General features: G+C 46.3%; 1 protein-coding gene across 1 annotated transcript in view; it reads left to right on the top strand.

Moving 5' to 3' along the window:
* The first annotated feature begins 1710 nt into the window (after positions 1-1710).
* Positions 1711-18885, top strand: part of LOC119970654 (interleukin-6 receptor subunit beta) — a 116850-nt gene continuing 99675 nt past the window's right edge. The window contains exons 1-2 of the mRNA XM_038805620.1: positions 1711-1809; positions 5119-5214. The gene's annotated coding sequence lies outside the window, so the exon portion shown is untranslated. The remainder of the gene's footprint in view (positions 1810-5118; positions 5215-18885) is intronic.

The following is an 18885-nucleotide window of genomic DNA, read 5'->3' on the forward strand; positions in this document are numbered from 1 at the left end:
CCTTCCAGACTTAACATCGAGTTCAACAACTTCAGACCATGAACTTTCTCATCCGCCTTTACCCCACTTTTATTTCTATCAATTTCTTTTCATTTCTTCCATCGATCCATTTTTCCCTCACCGCTGTCTCCCCTCCCCCCATCCCATCCCACTAGGGCCACCTGTTTCCTGGTCTAGGTTTGACACACTGCTTACTTTTGTTCTGCCATTATTACATTCTGATCTCTCGATGTGCCACTATCAGCACCCTTCTTGGCCATGATCACCACTGTTTACGTTCCCTTTTTCTTTTTGTCCATGGCATCGTTGTCCATCTCCACCTGGTCCCCCATCCAGCCCCACTGCTCTAGCCATCATGCACCTCCCCCCCGCCAACATAACAGTACAAATCTAACCCTATTTCCAGTTCTCTCCAGATTTGACAAAAAATTATCCCGACTCTCGATGCGAGCAACCTTCTCTCTCTATAGATACTGTCAGACCTGCTGAGATTATCCAGATTTTTCTGTTTTTGCGATCGAGGATGTTACGCCTCTGCTTCACACCATCCAGGAGATTGGCGTTTTATTACTGGACTGCCAATGGGGAGAAGGTGTTGGGGTGGTGCGGAGATCCGGGATCTACCTGGGTGTAAGTGGAGTCTGGGTTGTGTAGAGGGTCCAGTTTGGCGGTGCTGGTGACGGCATCTCTGCCGTCTCTGCTCCGGCAAAATATTCATCAAATCCCAACAGTTGTCTCCACTTTAAAAGTGGGGAGGCACTTCAAGTTGGGGTCAGTGTCAAGGTTGGCCCCCATTGGTGAGAACCACCTGTTGGAGCCGATGAAGTTAGATGCCACATTTGGAGGGATGGAAAGGGAAGGGGCTGGAGAGAGTGAGTGATTTATTCCTGGAGGGGCAGTTTGACAGCTTGGAGGAATTGAAAGAGACAGTCGGATGCGTTTAGGTATGCCCAGGTACATTTGACGAACATTCCCAGTGAATCCTCCATCAACCCTACTGGATAGGATTTTATCCTGTGCTGGTGTATACGGATGGATTTTGGGAAGGATCTGGTCTCAGTGAAAGGGATGAAGGCCAAGTGGGAGGAGGAGCTGGGGCCTATATTAGAGGGGTAGGTGTGTAGTGAGGCCCTTCGTAGGGTGAACGCAATGCCATCCTGTGCGAGGCTGAGCCTAATCCAGCTCAAGGTACTGTTTAGGGCCCATTTTATGAAGGCCAGAATGAGTCGCTTCCTTGTGGGGGTTGAGGAAAGGTGCGAGCGCTGTTTGAGGTGGCCCGCGAGTCGCATACACATGTTCTGGCCCTTTCCCAAGCTTGTGGGGTTTTGGGTTTCTTTTTTCAGCACCATGTTGGTGATTCTGAATATTGAGCTGGAGCCCTGTCCTTTTGGTGACTATATTTGGGGTGTCAGAGCTGTGGACGGGGGAAGGGGCAGATGTCCTAGCCTTCGCCTCGCTGGTTGCTCCGAGGTGAATCCTAATGAGTTGGAGGTTGGTGACGCCACCAAGTGTTAGGTGTGGCTGGGTGACTTTTTTTCCCTTTTTAAAAACAAAATTCATTTTTTCCAATTAAGGGGCAATTTAGCATGGCCAATCCACCTACCTGCACATCTTTGGTTTCTGGGGGCGAAACCCATGCAAACATGGGGAAAATGTGCAAACTCCACACGGACAGTGACCCAGAGCCGAGATCGAACCTGGGACCTCGGCGCTGTGAGGCAGCAGTGCTAACCACTGCACCACCCTGCTGCACCGTGGATGAGTGACCTAATGATGTTCTTTCACCTCAAGAAGGTCAAATACACTGAGGTTGGTTTCCTGGTTTATTATTGTCAATCTTTTAGTTTATTGTTGTTGTTTGGATATTTTGTATTTCCCCCCCCCCCCCCCCCCCCCCCCCCCCCCCGCGCCAACCCCCGCCTGAAAAATAACTTAGGGTAAAAATACCAGAAGACACTGAAATAAGAACAAGAATCTCGTTAAGATGTTTATTGTGATGGATTGAACATGGCCGCCAAGGACAAAGGGAGGCTGTCCCAGTTTTGCAGGTCAGACTTAGCCCAACCGCTAGGCTGGTAAAATTCAATTTACATGGGAAGCGCGGAATCCTGCACCACCAGGCCTCCCAAATACCGAAAACTAGCCCCTGCCAGGTGGAAACGTAGCCCCCCCAGACTAGCTTCCCCCCGCCGAAGTGTTGACCACAACCCAGTGGTAGTGTGGCAACGAGGGGCTTTTCACATTACTTCATTGCACTGTTAATGTAAGCCTACTTGTAGCAATAATAAATATTATTATTACTCCCGCTTGCTAGTGAGGTGGCCCCCACCCAGGGTTCCTGCCCGAAAAACCAACAAGAACATAATCGCCCTGGCCACTCTCTTCCCAGGTGCCCAGCCCCTAATACTCTTACTATACTCCTCTTCCCCTCCTAGTAACATATCAAACACCTCGTTTAATAATAATAATAAACTTTATTGTCACAAGTCGGCTTACATTAACACTGCAATGAAGTTACTGTGAAAAGCCCCTCGTCGCCACATTCCGGCGCCTGTTCGGGTACACTGAACGACTATTCAGTATGTCCAATTCACCCAACAAGCACGTCTTTCGGGACTTGTGGGAGGAAACCGGAGCACCCGGAAGAAATCCACACAGACACAGGGAGAATGTGCAGACTCCACACAGACAGTGACCCAAGCCGGGAATCGAACCTGGGGCCCTGGAACTGTGAAGTAACCATGCTACCTACTGTGCTATTGTGCCACCCGTTTACAATCCCGACATCCAAGCAAACATAAGAAGCCATCTAGCTCTCTTACCTCGTCATCTCTCTTTAACTCATCACATCTTCCCTCAGTTGATCCCACAACCCCTGATTCTAATTCAAAACCCTTTCTACCGACCCTAGTTATACAACTCACCAGAACACTGGTCCTATCACGTTGTGTTTTCCACCATCTCAAAAACATGACTCTCACTTTCTTTGGTACTGATGCCAGTGCCCCATGAGTTGAAACACACTTCTCCCACATATAACTCTCTAATCTTATTAACCCAATGTTAATTTGCTTGTGATTCAGGAAATAATGCAGAGTTTATTACCTTTGAAGTTCTGCTTTTTAAATTTAGCCCCAAGCTTCTCATACTCCCTCACCTTTCTTGGTCTTACCAAAGTTGTTGATACCTTTGTGGGCCAAGATAACTGGATCCTCTCTCCCCACTGCAAGTTTATTCGCAACCCTGAACAGATGGCCTGAATCCTGGCACTGGGCAGGCAACACAACCATCTGGACTCTCGCTCTCGGCTGCAGAGAGCTTTGTCCATTGCCCTGACTATACAGCCGTCTATGATCACTACATTCCTATTTACTCCCCCGTTTGAATGATTGATTGCCACATTGACATGTGTCAAATATTTTATTAAGAACAGTAACCATTACAGTTGTCCAAGGCCAAACAGTACAAACACGAATTTTGCATTGGAGAAACTGGGTACCCTCACCTCTGTACCAACATATGGGGAGGGGGTAAGGGGGTAGGATATTCTGATTTTTTTTTTATTATGTTTAACGGTAAACAACACAGTTGTACAAAAACAAACAGTACAAGCACTAAACTGGTTAGGGACAATAACTTTTGTTGAAAGTAGACAGAGTTTGAGATTTAAGATACTTGCCCGCTGAATAACAAACAAAATTAAACTTTACTACATAAAGTCAGAAAGGTAAAGCAATCTACAATGTCTACCTTATGCTCTATAACATTCAGGTCAAATATGAAGTACATGTGAATTAATAAATAAACTGTGGTTGAATACACCACACTACACAATAAATGACAAATGCAACTAAAATGGATACCATGGAATTCTCACCAACCCACCCAGATGTCAGTAATTCTATAAGGCAACCAATCTTACTGAAATGCCACCTTTCACAAGGGATTTTAACCTTCACATTCGAAAAGCTTGTCTTTGCAATCACTCCAAACGTCTCTCCAAATTGGGTGGCCTCAATTACCTCTTAGGTTTCATTCTTTTCCTTTCCCCTGGATTCCTGAGTACACTCAAGCACCACCTCAAATGCAAGCACAATTTCAGCTCTTTGGCAGTGACAAGGAAATCACCACTGCTTCAAACTGGTACCTTTGCCCCACTGGCCCGCAGAATGGAGACACCAACATTCAGCTGCCTTCTTGAATCTTCATGGCTTCTCTTAAGTCTTCTTCTTTTACCAAACTCAGATGGCATCAATTACGGACCGCCTCGTATGGTTTCAGTCTCATCTCCTGACTTTCCATTCCCCTCGATTCCCGAGAATGCACCTAAACACCAAGTTAAAGGCACAAGCTTAGATCTTTGGCTGTTCTGAGCAGAATGCTAAAGATCCATAGGGGCACCTTTGCCACAGTGGCCCTCTTCAATTACTGGGGCATTGCCTCAGCCTTCCTTTTTGGATCTCTCCCTACCTCAGCTCTCCTGACTGGTGTGACGTTATTGGAAATGTACAGATAACAAAGGGCTAATGTCATGATGTAGATAACCAAAATTGCCCTTAGTGTTGGGTGGGGTTACTGGGTTATGGGGATAGGGTGCAGGTGTTGGCCTTGGGTGGGGTGCTCTTTCCAGGAGCCGGTGCAGACTCGATGGGCCGAATGGCCTCCTTCTGCACTGTAAATTCTATGACCACTAGATGGAGCTAATTACAGAAGTATATAAAGCAGTGACTCACAGATCTCTGGGAGAGAGCTGGAGAGGAGAGCGAGAGTGAGCAGTGATAGAGTTCAGTGCAGTATTAGAGTGTTAAGACTAGAGTAGTTGAGTATAGATTGTAGATTAGGTTATTGTTTACTTTAGAAGTAAGTGGTCGAGCTTAATTTAAGTAGTCTAAATAAATGTTAGCTTTGTTTATTAACATGGCTTCTTGAGGTCTTTGTGAACACTACAACATCCATCCTGAGAACAAGATTCACAAAGAACACCACAACTGGGACCATTCTCTCTCCCCCCCCCCCCCCCCCCCTGTCCCTTGCCTGTGACACTTCTAGGCTATGGCATTCTGCACCCAGCAATCTGACCTGAGTTTGTCTCGTCCTTCTATTTCTCTTTATGTGAAGGAGTGCAGTGCTTGTTCCAGGCCCAAAGCTAGGCGTGCGTGGGAAGGCTGAAGATAGTCAGGACTTGAGTTCCTGACCTCCGCACTCTACAATAAGGTACGTGTGGGGTTCATAACAGTTAAGATAAATAAGACATGATTGCCAGTCAATCTAATAAGCTGTGTTACTAACAGCAAACCTCACTGCTACTAGTAAAACCATAATATTACAAAACAAATCTGAGTTTCGAAAGATAAATGAGAAAAGTACTGACCAACCAATCAACCATCTGTTTTCTTGCCATCGAACACTTTGATTTTTCTTCGAACACGGTCGGCCTGCCTCTGGAATCAGAGCTTGGGCTCGGTCGGACTGTACTGGATAGCTCTCTGCGTGCTTTTGTTCATCTCCAGGTGCTCCCCTCTCCCGCTCATTTAGGTGTTGCTGTCCGTCGGTCTGTTGGCCTGACAGTAACACGGGCCTGCAGTATTGTGGGTCAATAAACAGCAGTCCTTAATCAGAAAACTACAGATAAAGAAACTTTCTGAACCTGTGAATAGAATCCAGTGAATATTGGAAGTAGCAGATTGCCACCAGACTATTGCAGAATCTCTCCCATTGTCACGGAAACAGGAGTGGCTGTCCTGTGTTTTTCTGATGTGTAAATGCCAGGAGTTAAAAAGCATTTTGAGGACCTAAGGGATGCTGGTAATTGGGATTTTATTGTGCTCTCTCCTTCACGGCAGCTACACAGTGGCATTATCTGATGCAGCACAAAGAAAGCTGACCCCAATTATTAAGTTGCACAAGATAATAGCTACCACCGTACACAATTGGCCACCCTTCTCCCGTATCTCAAAACCCAAATTGATTTTCAACTGTGGGCCCCAGCTTAGTTTTAAACAAATGTGTCAAACCTTTTTCTTGGTGGGTTATTTTTGTGGGGGTCCAACTCTTTACTGAGCTCCATCTGAAGCACAAGAAGGCGAGTGAAGTTGTCACCTTTAGTGTTACAGATAGGCAGGTGTTGCTGCTGCAACAAGCATTGGGTTAGCCACAAGGGCGGGAATGAGAAAGAATTGTTTAACAGATAAAGTTGTTTCTTTCACAGGCCAAGTGAATCTATATTATGGTGGGCTCTGAGCCACTAATCCTGAAGGTTAGTTAGCTCTGCGTAAACACTTCTTGAACTCCAGAGGTAATCGAGCAAAACTCCAAAATATTTTTCATGTTCGATTGTTTTAGTGGTCACAGAGGAGTCCAACATGAGAGGCGTAAAAAAACTTATTTTATTGCAAAGCAAACTACATACACAGTGTAATCCAGGTCCCAGCCGTGACTACTCCTGCTTGGCTCCCATCTGGGCTGGCTTTTATGACAGAGTCCATTACTCTGCTGGTGCCCCCTCCCCCCCCCCCCCCCCCCCCCCTCCAGCGGTGAAGCTCGTATTCTACGAGACTCACCGGGTAGCTAATTAGCCCTCCCCCGTAGGCCTCATGTGGGTTTAACATTGTAATCTCTGAGGTGCGAGTATGACATATATGAGCAAATGTACAGATGTATTTTAAATTCCACCATTTCATGTCATTTTTAAATAAAAAATTATTGGATTAAATTCCACCATGTGGCATTGGTATGAACCCTTAATGTACTTTAAGAGATGACATGTTTTTAAAAAGGCACTCGCCCTAATTGTACAGCAGGCTTCAATCCAGGATCGTCAGCCACCATTTTCTTGGCTGTTTAGCACATTGCGCTAAATCGCTGGCTTTTAAAGCAGACCAAGGCAGGCCAGCAGCACGGTTCGATTCCCGTAACAGCCTCCACGAACAGGCGCCGGAATGTGGCGACTAGGGGCTTTTCACAGTAACTTCATTGAAGCCTACTTGTGACAATAATTTCATTTCATTTCATTAAAGGTCTTTTTTAAAAGTAGAATTGGTCCAGATCAGTCCAAACACTGGAATAATTTTCATTCACCTCAGGAATTTTCCAAATGTTGTTTCTTGACAAGAAGCATCACAACACTTGGTGGAACTTAAATTCAATTAATATGTCTGGAATATAACAAAACTAGTCTCAGTAATAGAGACTGTGACAACTAGATTTAGATTTATTGTCACGTGTACCGAGCTAAAATGACAAGTATTGTTCTGCATACAGTCCAGGCAGATTGTTGCATACATAGGACATACGATAGGACATATGATAAATTCACAATGGAAATACATAGACACACATCGGGTGAAGCACATGGGGCAGTGTTTTCTGAGCCTCTATGCCAAAATCGTGCTCGCCACGGGGCGGAGAATGGGGCATCAGACCCGCGATCGGGTCCAAAACCTTCCCATGATTCCCCATGGACCGGAGAATCGCCACCAGGCGCGCATGCGTGATCGACGCGGCGCCGGTCGGGAGCCATTGAAAGTGGCCCCCACGGCGATTCTATGTTGGCAGCTGGCCGAGTTCCCGCCAGCATCGTTCACTCATGGTTCCACTCGCAGGCACTCAGCATGGCGACTGCGGACCCAGTCCGTGGCCGGCAGCGGGGGGATCTGTCACTGGGGGGAGAGGGGGGGGGTCCTCCAGTGACGGATCACCCCATGGCCTCCAGTGACGGATCCCCCACAGCCAGGCTCGCAATCGGGGGCCACTGATCGCGGGCGAGCGCGATCTGGGAGTGCCTATATTGTTGGCGCCAGCTTGCTGTGTGGGTCTGCCGTGTTGCGTGGGGCCACCGTGGCGGCCGTGCAAATGCAGGGACCTGTGGCTGAACATGCAGGGCCCCGTATCGGCAGCCAGAGCTGCCTGGAGCACTCCGGGGCCCTGCAAGCCCCCTTCAAAATGGAGAATCACTCTGGACTTTTTTTCTTGACAGTCCAGAGTGATTTGCGCCTGTTCTCTCACGGGCGTGGGGACATAGCCCCATTGTCAGTGAATTCTGCCGCTGGAGTGTAGTGCTACAACAGTAGAGAAGATGCATAGAGAAACCAGTTCAGTCCATAAGTGGGTCATTTAGGAGTCTGGTAACAACAGGGAAGAAGCTGTTTTTGAATCTGTTAGTACGCGTTCTCAGACTTTTGTATCTTCTGCCCGATGGAAGAGGTTGGAAGAGTGAATAACACGGGTGGGAGGGATTGTTGAATATGCTGTCCGCTTTCCCCAGGCAGCGGGAGGTGTAGATAGAGTCAATAGATGGGAGGCAGGTTCACCTTATGGACTGGGCTGTGTTCACGACTCTCTAGTTTCTTACGCTCCTGGGCCAAGCAGTTGCCATACCAGACTGATGCAGCCAGATAGGATGCTTTCTATGGCGCATCTGTAAAAATTGGTAAGAGTCAGTGGGGACATGCCGAATTTCCTTAGTTTTTTGAGGAAGTATAGGTGCTGTTGTGCTTTCTTCTTTGTAGCATTGATGTAGGTGGACCAGGACAGATTGTTGGTGATGTGTACTCGTAGGTATTTGAAGCTGTCAACCCTCTCCACCTCGGCACCATTGATACAGACAGGGGCGTGGACGGTACTTTGCTTCCTGAAGTCGATGTCCAGCTCCTTAGTTTTGCTGACGTTGAGGGAGAGAATTTTGATGTTACACCATGCCACTAGGTTCTCTATCTCTTTCCTGCACTCTGACTCATCGTTCTTCAAGATCCGACCCACTACGGTCATGTCATCAGCAAACTTGTGGATAGAGTTGGAGCCAGGTTTTGCCACACAGTCTTGTGTGAATAAGGAGTATAGTAGGGGGGCTAAGTACGCAGCATTGTGGGGCCCCGGTATTGAGGACTATCATGGAGGAGGTGTCACCTTCGATTATTGTAAAAACCCACCTCGTCCACTAATGCCATAAAAGAAAATCTGCCGTCCTTACCAAATCTGACCGACATGTGACTGCAGACCCACAGCAATGTGGTTAACTCTGAAATTGAATAGGAAGCCATTTAATTCAAGGGCATTAGGGATGGGCAACAGATATTGGCCGTGTGAGCAACACCCACATCTCATGAAAAAAATAAAGTAGAAGCAATTTGCCTCTGCATTTGTCCAGAGTGAGTGTGAATGGCAGAATGACAAACAGATCTGTCCTCTATTTAGATTCTGTTTTTTTTGCCATGCCGGTCCCAATCTTGTTTTCCATGTTTCTGCTTTTGGACAGAGCTGCTCATTATTCTGCCATTCACACTCATCCTGTATTGTTACATGTCAACAACCATTACCATTCCCTTTGCCTTTTATTCCATGACATCCGTGTCATTTAATCTCTCCTGGCACCGACACTTTTTATGACCTTCCCTTCAGTTCTTGTTTCACCGCCTTTCAGTGGCGAGATGTTGGAGGAGGCCACCCGTTGGGTAGCTCCCGTTACCCTCGGTTTTTGGATGATTTTCAGGGAGAATTTGTAAGCAAGCTCGTCCCAGTTGAGGCTTGGTTATTAAAGGATGTCTAAAACCATTGGGAAGAAAGGTGCGAAAACTAATCCAGCGGAAAAGCCGAGCACAATGTAGAGTACATTGGGAGGGAAGATGGTGGGGGCAAGCTCCACCTAATAGGCTCCTCCTATTATGCTGGCAAAGGTGAAGGCAGCTGATTTCAAATGGCAGTTCAGCAAACACTTTGAACGGTATGGGAGAGAGATGCTGGAGATGCTCAAGCAGTCGGTGGAGTGGTCTACCTGGCAAAACGAAGGGTCATACATAACTCCTGGGATGACTTCATTGAGATGGCGTAGAAGGCGGAGGTGTTCGTGAAGGCTGAAGGATTTGGGCTGAACTGAGAATGGTGAAAGTGGTACTTTGCTGTTGTTGTTGGGATGGGTTTGTTTGGGGATATTGTTGCACTAGGGGATATGTTTTCTTTTGTTTATTTTTTCTGAAGCCCCTTATTCTCTCTATACATTGTTATTGTCAATTGAAAGTATGTTTGGGGAATTGTTCTTTTTGCTGTGGTTGCTTCTCTCCCTTTCTCGAGGTTCCATGGATTTGTGAGGATGTATGGAAGCAGAGAGGGGATTAGCAGTTGCTAGGGTGGAGTAGGGGCCGGGGAGTTTTGATACTTTGAGGTGGATGGGGTTGGGTATGGGGGTTTGCTTATCCTTTGTTGTTCATTGCTGGGAGGGGGACTCTGATGGGGGGTGGGGGGTAGCAAACTGCAGTTCGCTCGTGAAGGGGAGCGAGGTGGGGGAGGGGCTGCAGTCTGCTGAACCTGTTTAGGCAGGTTTTGGCGTGCCTAGCAAGTGTGAATGATGAGGGGATGGGTTTAGCAAGGTGCTGTTTCAAAAGGAAGTGGTTGGGGGATTTCTGGGAAAGGGGAGGGGGTGGGGTAGTTTTCTGACGGTGACTGAAGGCTGTTCTTTGTCTCAAGAACAAAGAACAATACAGCACAGGAACAGGCCCTACGGCCCTCCAAGCCTAAAGCGGTCATGATACCGACCGTTGCCAAAACCCTCAGCACTTCTTTGTGTCATTTCCCTCTATACCCGTCCTATCTATGTGTTTGCCAAGATGCCTTTTGAACACCGTTAATGTATCTGCTTCCACAACCTCCCCTGGCAACGCATTCAACACCCTCTGTGTAAAAAACCTGCCTCGCACATCTCCTCTAAACTTTCCCCACCGACCTTAAATCTATGCCCCCTGGTGACTGACCCCTCCACCCTGGGAAAGAGTGCCTGCCCATCCACTCTATCCATGGCCCTCATAATCTTGTAGACCTCTATCAGCTCACCTCTCAACCTCCGTTGTTCTAATGAAAACAGTCCAAGTCTATTCAGCCTCTACACATAGCTAATGCCCTCCAGACCAGGCAACCTCCTGGCAAACGTCCTCTGCACCCTCTCCAAAGCCTCCACATCCTTCTGGTAGTGTGGCGACCAGAATTGTGCGCAATATTCCAAATGCGGCTTTATCAAGGTTCTATACAAGTGTCACAAGACTTGCCAGTTTTTATACTCGATGCCCTGTCCAATGAAGGGAAGCATTCCATATGCTATCTTGACTACCTTGTCCATTTGTCATCTTCAAATGCCGTCTTTGTCGACAGGAATAGTGCCGGAAGACTGGAGGATAGCAAATGTTGTCCCCTTGTTCAAGAAGGGGAGTAGAGACAACCCTGGTAATTATAGACCTCTGAGCCTTACTTCGGTTGTGAATAACATTTTGGAAAAGGTTATAAGAGATAGGGTTTATAATCATCTTGAAAAGAACAAGTTGATTAGCGATAGTCAACACGGTTTTGTGAAGGGTAGGTCATGCCTCACAAACTTTATTGAGTTTTTTGAGAAGGTGACCAAACAGGTGGATGAGGGTAAAGCGGTTGATGTGGTGTATATGGATTTCAGTAAGGCGTTTGATAAGGTTCCCCACGATAGGCTATTGCAGAAAATAAGGAAGTATGGGATTGAAGGTGATTTAGTGGTTTGGATCTGTAATTGGCTAGCTGAAAGAAGACAGAGGGTCGTGGTTGATGGCAAATGTTTATCCTGGAGTTCAGTTACTAGTGGATCTGTTTTGGGGCCACTGCTGTTTGTCATTTTTATAAATGACCTGGAAGAGGGTGTAGAAGGATGGGTTAGTAAATTTGCAGATGACACGAAGGTCGGTGGAGTTGTGGATAGTGCTGAAGGATGTTATAGGATACAGAGGGACATAGATAAGCTGCAGAGCTGGGCTGAGAGGTGGTAGATGGAGTTTAATGCGGAAAAGTGTGAGGTGTTTCACTTTGGAAGGAGTAACAGGAATGCTGAGTACTGGGCTAATGGCAAGATTCTTGGTAGTGTAGATGAACAGAGATCTCGGCATCCAGGTACATAAATCCCTGAAAGTTGCCACCCAGGTTAATAAGGCTGTTAAGAAGGCATATGGTGTGCTAGCCTTTATCAGTAAGGGGATTGAGTTTCGGAGCCACAAGGTCATGCTGCAGCTGTACATAACTCTGGTGCGGCCGCTCCTGGAGTACTGCGTGCATTTCTGGTCACCACATTATAGGAAGGATGTGGAAGCTTTGGAAAGGGTTCAGAGGAGATTTACTAGGATGTTGCCTGGTATGGAGGGAAGGTCTTGAGGTTGTTTTCGTTAGAGAGGAGACGGCTGAGAGGTGACTTAATAGAGACATATAAGATAGTAAGAGGGTTAGATAGGGTGGACAGTGAGAGTCTCTTTCCTCGGATGGTGATGACCAACACGAGGGGACATAGCTTTAAATTGAGGGTTAGTAGATATAGGACAGATGTCAGAGGCAGTTTCTTTACTCAGAGAGTAGTAGGGGTGTGGAACGCCCTGCCTGCAACAGTAGTAGACTCGCTAACTTTAAGGGCATTTAAGTGGTCGCTGGATAGACATATGGATGAAAATGGAATAGTGTAGGTCAGATAGGCTTCAGATGGTTTCACAGGTCGGCGCAACATCGAGGGCCGAAGGGCCCGTACTGCGCTGTAATGTTCTATGTACATGTACGCCCAGATCTCTCTGACTTTCTATATTTCTAAGAGTTTTGCCATTTATGGTATATTTCCCCTTTATGATAGACCTACCAAAATGCATTACCTCACATTTGTCTGGATTAAACTCCATTTGCCATTTCTCTGCCTAAGTCTCCAAACTATCTACGTCCTGCAGTATCTTCTGACAATCCTCAACACTATCTGCCACTCCACCAACCTTGGTGTCATCCGCGAACTTACTAATTAGACTGGCTGCTTTTTCCTCCAAATCGTTTCTGTACACCACAAACAACAGAGGCCCAAGCACAGATCCCTGTGGAACACCATGAGTCACAAAATGCTATTCAGAAAAACACTTTTCTACTGCTACCCTTTGCCTTCTGTGACCGAGCCAGTTCTGTATCCATCTTACCACCTCGCCTCTGATCCCACGTGACTTCACCTTTTGTACCAGTCTGCCATGAGGTACCTTGTCAAAGGGTTTACTGAAGTCCATGTAAACAACATCCACCGCCCTCCCCTCATCAGTCATCTTTGTCACCTCCTCAAAAAACTCAATCAAGTTAGTGAGGCACGCCTCCCCTTCACAAAACCAAGCTTTCTATCGCTTATGAGTCTCACCTGAAGGGTGGCGCTGGGTGCCATCTTGGGTGGGTTCTGGTTTTTGGGGTTTGGTGGGGGGCATCCCTTGTGGTGGTGATGGTTGAGTTGAGGGCGATGGAGTGGGGGGAGGGGGGAGTGAGACACCCCAGATTCTTTTGGCGACATGGAATTTGTGGGGGGCTGGATGGCCTGGTAAAACGGGTGAGAGTTTTTGCTCACTTGAAGAGTCTGAGGGCTGATATGATGCTGTTTCAAGAAACCCAAGGACCAGGTAAGGCTCTGTAAGGGTTGGGTAGGTTAGATGTTCCATTCAGTCTTTCCCTTCAAGTGAGACTCATAAGCGATAGACAGCATGGTTTTGTGAAGGGGAGGCGTGCCTCACTAACTTGATCGAGTTTTTTGAGGAGGTGACAAAGATGACTGATGAGGGGAGGGCCCAGGGGGTAGTAATCCTGATTAACAAGAGAGTTAGGTTTCAAATAGGGAAGGTGGTGATATGTCGGGGGCAGTAGGGCGCCGCATATACCGTTCCTGCGGCCATTGCTGGAGGCCCGTCCCGCCATTTTCCGCCCCCGACTGGCCGGAGTCCCTACGGTGTGGACGTAATGTGGTCCTGCCGGTCGGGATACTAGCATGGCGGCTGCGGACTCAGTCCACGCCACTATGGTCGGGGGTGGGCCGATCAGAGGGCAGGGGGGGCCTTATACGGCACCGGACTAATTTAGGGTGGGCGGTTCTGGTCGGATGCGCGGCCGATTGGGGGCATCATTTGGAGAGTCCAGCACCATGGTCTGAGTCTGCCATGGAGCACAGTGCAGCCGCTGAAGGCCTCCACTCTGCGCATGTGTGGCTTCTGGCCCAGAAGTGCGGGGCGCCGTATCTGCAGCAAAAGCTGCGAGTTTCCCGACAGTTCACTGCTAGCCCCCTGCAGTGCTATGAATATATGGCCCATTCATGCCAGTTTTTCTGTCGTGAAAGGCCATAGTTTTTGCGACGGCTTGGGCAGATAGTCCCAAAACCGGAGAGTCCATCCCCATATGCCTGACACCGGTAGAGGGGAAAATTATATAGTCCATTATCAAAGGTTTTATAGCTGAACATTTAGAAAGCAGTGGAAGGATCCGATACGACAGTCAGCATGGATTTATGAAGTAGAAATCACGCTAGGCAAATCTACTGGAATTCTTTCAGGATGTATCTAGTAAAGTTGTCGAGGGGGAGCTAGCAGATGTGGTATATTTGGATGTTCAGAAGGCTTTTGACAAAGCCCCAGATAAGAGATTAGTGTGTAAATTAAAGCACATTGGATTAGGGGTGGTATTGATATGGATAGAAAACTGGTTGTCAGACAGGAAAGAAAGAGAAGGAATTAACGGGTCTTTTTCAAATTGGCAGCAGTGAATAGTGGGAGACTGCTAGGACCCCAGCTATTCACAACATATATTTGATGAGAGACCAAAATTTAATATTTCTAAATTTGTAGATTACAACTAGTTGGGTGGGAGGGTAAACTGTGTGGAGGATGCAGAGATCCTTCAGTGTGATTTGGACAAGTTGAGTGAGTGGGCAAATGAATGGCGGATGCAGTATAATTTGGAGAAATGTGAGGTTATCCACTTTGGTAGCAAAAACGCGAAGGCACACTATTATCAGAATGGCCATAACTTAGGAGAAGAAATATGCAACAAGATCTATGGGTGTCCTCAGTCACAAGTCACTGAAGGTAAACATGCAGGGACAGCAGACGGTAAAGAAGGTAAAGGTATGATGGCCTTCATTGTGAGAGGATTTGAGGACAGGAGTAAGGATGTCTTGCTGCAATTATACAGGGACTTGGCGAGGCTGCACCTGGAATATTGTATGCAGTTTGGGTCTCCATATCTGAGGAAGGATGTTCTTGCTCTCGAGGGAGTGCAGCAAAGGTTTACCAGTACTGATTCCTGGGATGGCGGGACTGATGAATGAGGAGAGATTGAATCAGTTAGGATTGTATTCATTGGAGTTCGGAAGAATGAGGGGGATCTCATAGAATCCTATAGAATTCGAACAGGACTGGACAGGGTAGATGCAGGAAGGATGTTCCCGATGGATGGTGTTTCCAGAACCAGGGGTCACAGTCTGAGGATACAGGGTGGACAATTTTGGACAGAAATGAGGAGAAATTTCTTTACCCAGCGAGTGAGTGAGCCTGTGGAATACGTTACTACAGGAAGTAGTTGAGGCCAAAGTGTTGTATGTTTTCAAGAAACAGTTATGATTAGCACTTAGGTCTAAAGGGATCAAAGGATATGGGGGGAAAAGCGGAATTAGGCTATTGAGTCGATGATCAGCCATGGTCATAATGAATGACGGAGCAGACTCGAAGGACCAAATGGCCTCCTTCTGTTCCTATTTTCAATGTTCCTATAATCTCGCCTTTCACATAGGCGGGCAAGGTAGCCAGGATTCCGAAAACGGTCCTACAGAGGGACTGGCTTGGAGTTGCCGAGCCTGTTATATTGGGAAATTAATGTGGACAAGATGTTGGCCTGGTGCGGGGACCAGGAGGCGGTTTGGTAAAGATGGTGCCAGGTTCATGTAGGAGGTCGGGTTGTGGGCGCTGGTGACAGTCTCATTTCCGTTCTCTCCAGGGAAATATTCGGGCAACCCGGTAGTGCTCGTTGCATTGAAAAAAACGGAGACAATTTTGGCAGCACTTTAAATCAGGAATGATGTCGTATTTGGCGCTGATTTGTGCTAACCAGAAGTTTGAGCTGGAAGATTTGAAGCCAGGATTAGAGGCTGGGAGGACATGGAGGTGGAAGGGATGAGGTTTTTGTGGGAGGAGGAGTTGGGGGTGGACCTGGAGGAAGGAGTGTGTGTGAAGCCCTGCAAAGGATGAATGCTACATCTTCGTGCGCAAGCCTTATACAGTTAAAAGTGGTACACCAGACGCATTTGACAAGGTCTAGCATGGGTTGGCTGTTGAGGGAGCGGAGGGCAAGTGTGAGCATTGTGGGAGGGGCCCGGCCAACCACGTACATAAGTTCTGGGCATATCCTGAGGTTGAGAGATTTTGAGTCTGCTTCTTCAGCACAATGTCAGCGTTTCTACAAATCGAACTTGAGCCCAGTCCCTTAGGATCCATATTTGGGGTGTCAGACCTGAGGGAGCTGCAGACAGGAGTGGGGGGAGGATGTCCGAGCCTTCGCTTCAGATTGCTCACAGGCGGATTCTGTTGGAGTGGAGGTCAGCTTCTCCACCCAATGCGTCAGTATGACTGGGGTTTTTATACCTTGAGGGGTGCGATTGAGAGGTTCTGGAAAAGACGGCAGCTGTTTATTTTGTACTTTAAAGAGCTCGTCACCGTCAGCTGTTGGGGAGGGGGGGGCAGGTGTAATGTTTTTGTCGGATGGCCTGATTTATATTACAAGAACACTTGTCGCTAAAGCTATAAACAAATTACTGTATTAACATTAACTGTGGGTCAAATATATAATAATAATAATCTTTATTGTAGCATGGTAGCACAATGGTTAGAACTGTTGCTTCACAGTGCTAGGGTCCGAGGTTCGTTCCCGATTTGGGTCACTGTCTGTGCGGAGTCTACACGTTCTCCGCGTGTCTGCGTAGGTTTCTTCTGGGTGCTCCGGTTTCCCCCCACAAGTTCCCAAAGACCTGCTGTTTGGTCATTTGGACAATCTGAATTCTCCCTCTGTGTACCCAAACAGGCGCCGGAATGTGGCAACCAGGGGATTTTCACAGTAACTTCATTGCACTGTTATTGTCACAAGCAGGCTGACACTAACACTGCAATGAAGTTACTGTGAAAATCATATGCAAAACAACAGATGAATAAGAGTGTAACCATGCACAAGCAACATCTCTCCCAGCTCCCTAGTTAGTCTGGGGTCACCTGATCTAACATTCACTTATATACTAATGAGACTTATATACTAATGAGTGGTCAGTCAGTGAATTACAATACAACCATGAGATCACTACATTTCCTCTCCTTTGGAGGAATAAATTAATACATTATGATCAATATATTTACATGTGATATCATTAGCCTGTGAGTCTAACAGTATTAATTTTTTTCTTTAAAATTTTTAAAACTGGTTTAACAAATATATATATTACACAAGAACAGCAAGCATAGTATGTATAAATAGTCTAAATCTGCAAATTGAGTCAATCAGGTTTTCTTCTGACTCCAGTTGATCTTCTCAAAGTTTGTCCTTGCTGCTCAGAACTTGTAGATTCAATGTTCTCATGCTCAGGAACTGCTGAACTATCTGACACTGCAGCTGACGTTGATTCTGACCTAGATTTGTCATCCATCACTATGTTGTGAAAATCTTCTCTGGTTTTCAAAAGTGCACGATGGTTTCTTCTTTAAACCAACCCTTCCTCTGTCTGTACATTGTAGGAACGAGGTGCTATTTCTCAACCAATTATCTGAATCTTCTATTCTCACAATGTCATCACTACTCAGAGGTGGTAAAGTTCCAGACACTATTGTATAACTGCTTTTGTTTTGCTTTAATGTTTTGCATTTCCTGCAGTATCACTGTATTCTCCCCCTTCTTTGCCACGTATGGAAGTGTGGTACACAAAACTCTATTCACTCTGCTGACGATCTACCATGTGACAATGATGACGCTTTGTAACGTGATTTCATGAGATATAGATCAGATTGGCTGTCCATTGCTTTCTGTAATGATTGTTTTACAATATGTACACTTTTTTCATTAAGATCTTTGGGATCCATGCCTAGAAGAGCATCACCATTTTTTTGTTTACCCCATTGATAGGTTCTTCCATCTTCTTGATAACTTGTGGTTTCATATCTGATACGGTGGTCGGGTAGAAATGAGATTGACATGCAGATCTAAATCTTCAGCAATTTCAGTGCAAATATTTGTATGGTGCTTCTTTAAATTGTGTCGAATGGTAGTGCACTAAAATCAGTGAACTCATCGCTGAATTTGCTGATAATGTTCTCAGAATCATCGGAGTGTTGATCCAATCCATCGTGGATACGATATACTAACTGCACTAGACCTGATTCTTCACTGGATTGATCACCTAATAATGACTCCAAACACTTGGATACAATACAGAATGGGCCGGTATAAACTATGTTCTTCACCACCACACTCAGGTCACAAGCACCATAATATTTAATGTTTGAACCGTTATAATCTCTAAGAATATATTGTGATTTCTTCTAATTGGCTGAATTTTTAGATTTTTAAAATCAGTCATGCTGATTAAATTGGCTTTGGCACCAGTGTCTAACTTCAATTGGATTAACTTCAAGTGTTCCCAGCCATTTGTCCTCATCAACTGCATTTATTTTAAATGGAGTAACAGTTTGCATTTTTTAAAGTGCTGGAGAATTTTTTGATGTCTCCAAAAAATTCTTCTTCTCTGTTATTACTCCAACAAACAATGATGTTTCACCACTGGAGACTGTGTTTTCCACTGTGCTAACTGATCTGGGGTTGAGCTTAGAGTAACAATTCTGAGCAAAGTGATTTTTTCCCTTTGCATCTGGAACAAAACTTGCCAAATGCTGGACACTGCCTTCATTTGTGCCTTTGACCACATGCTTTGCATGGAAGTATTTTGTCCTGATCTTTAACCTGTTTCTTGGTGTGCGCGGAGCTGCAGGAACTTTCCCGCCTTTTTGGAAAAAGGGTGACAACCAGAGTTCTTTCCTTCAAGAAGATGCCGTCATTACTGAGAAACATTTTAGAATG

Source organism: Scyliorhinus canicula, chromosome 8, assembly GCF_902713615.1.
Source record: "Scyliorhinus canicula chromosome 8, sScyCan1.1, whole genome shotgun sequence".
Lineage (NCBI taxonomy): Eukaryota > Metazoa > Chordata > Chondrichthyes > Carcharhiniformes > Scyliorhinidae > Scyliorhinus > Scyliorhinus canicula.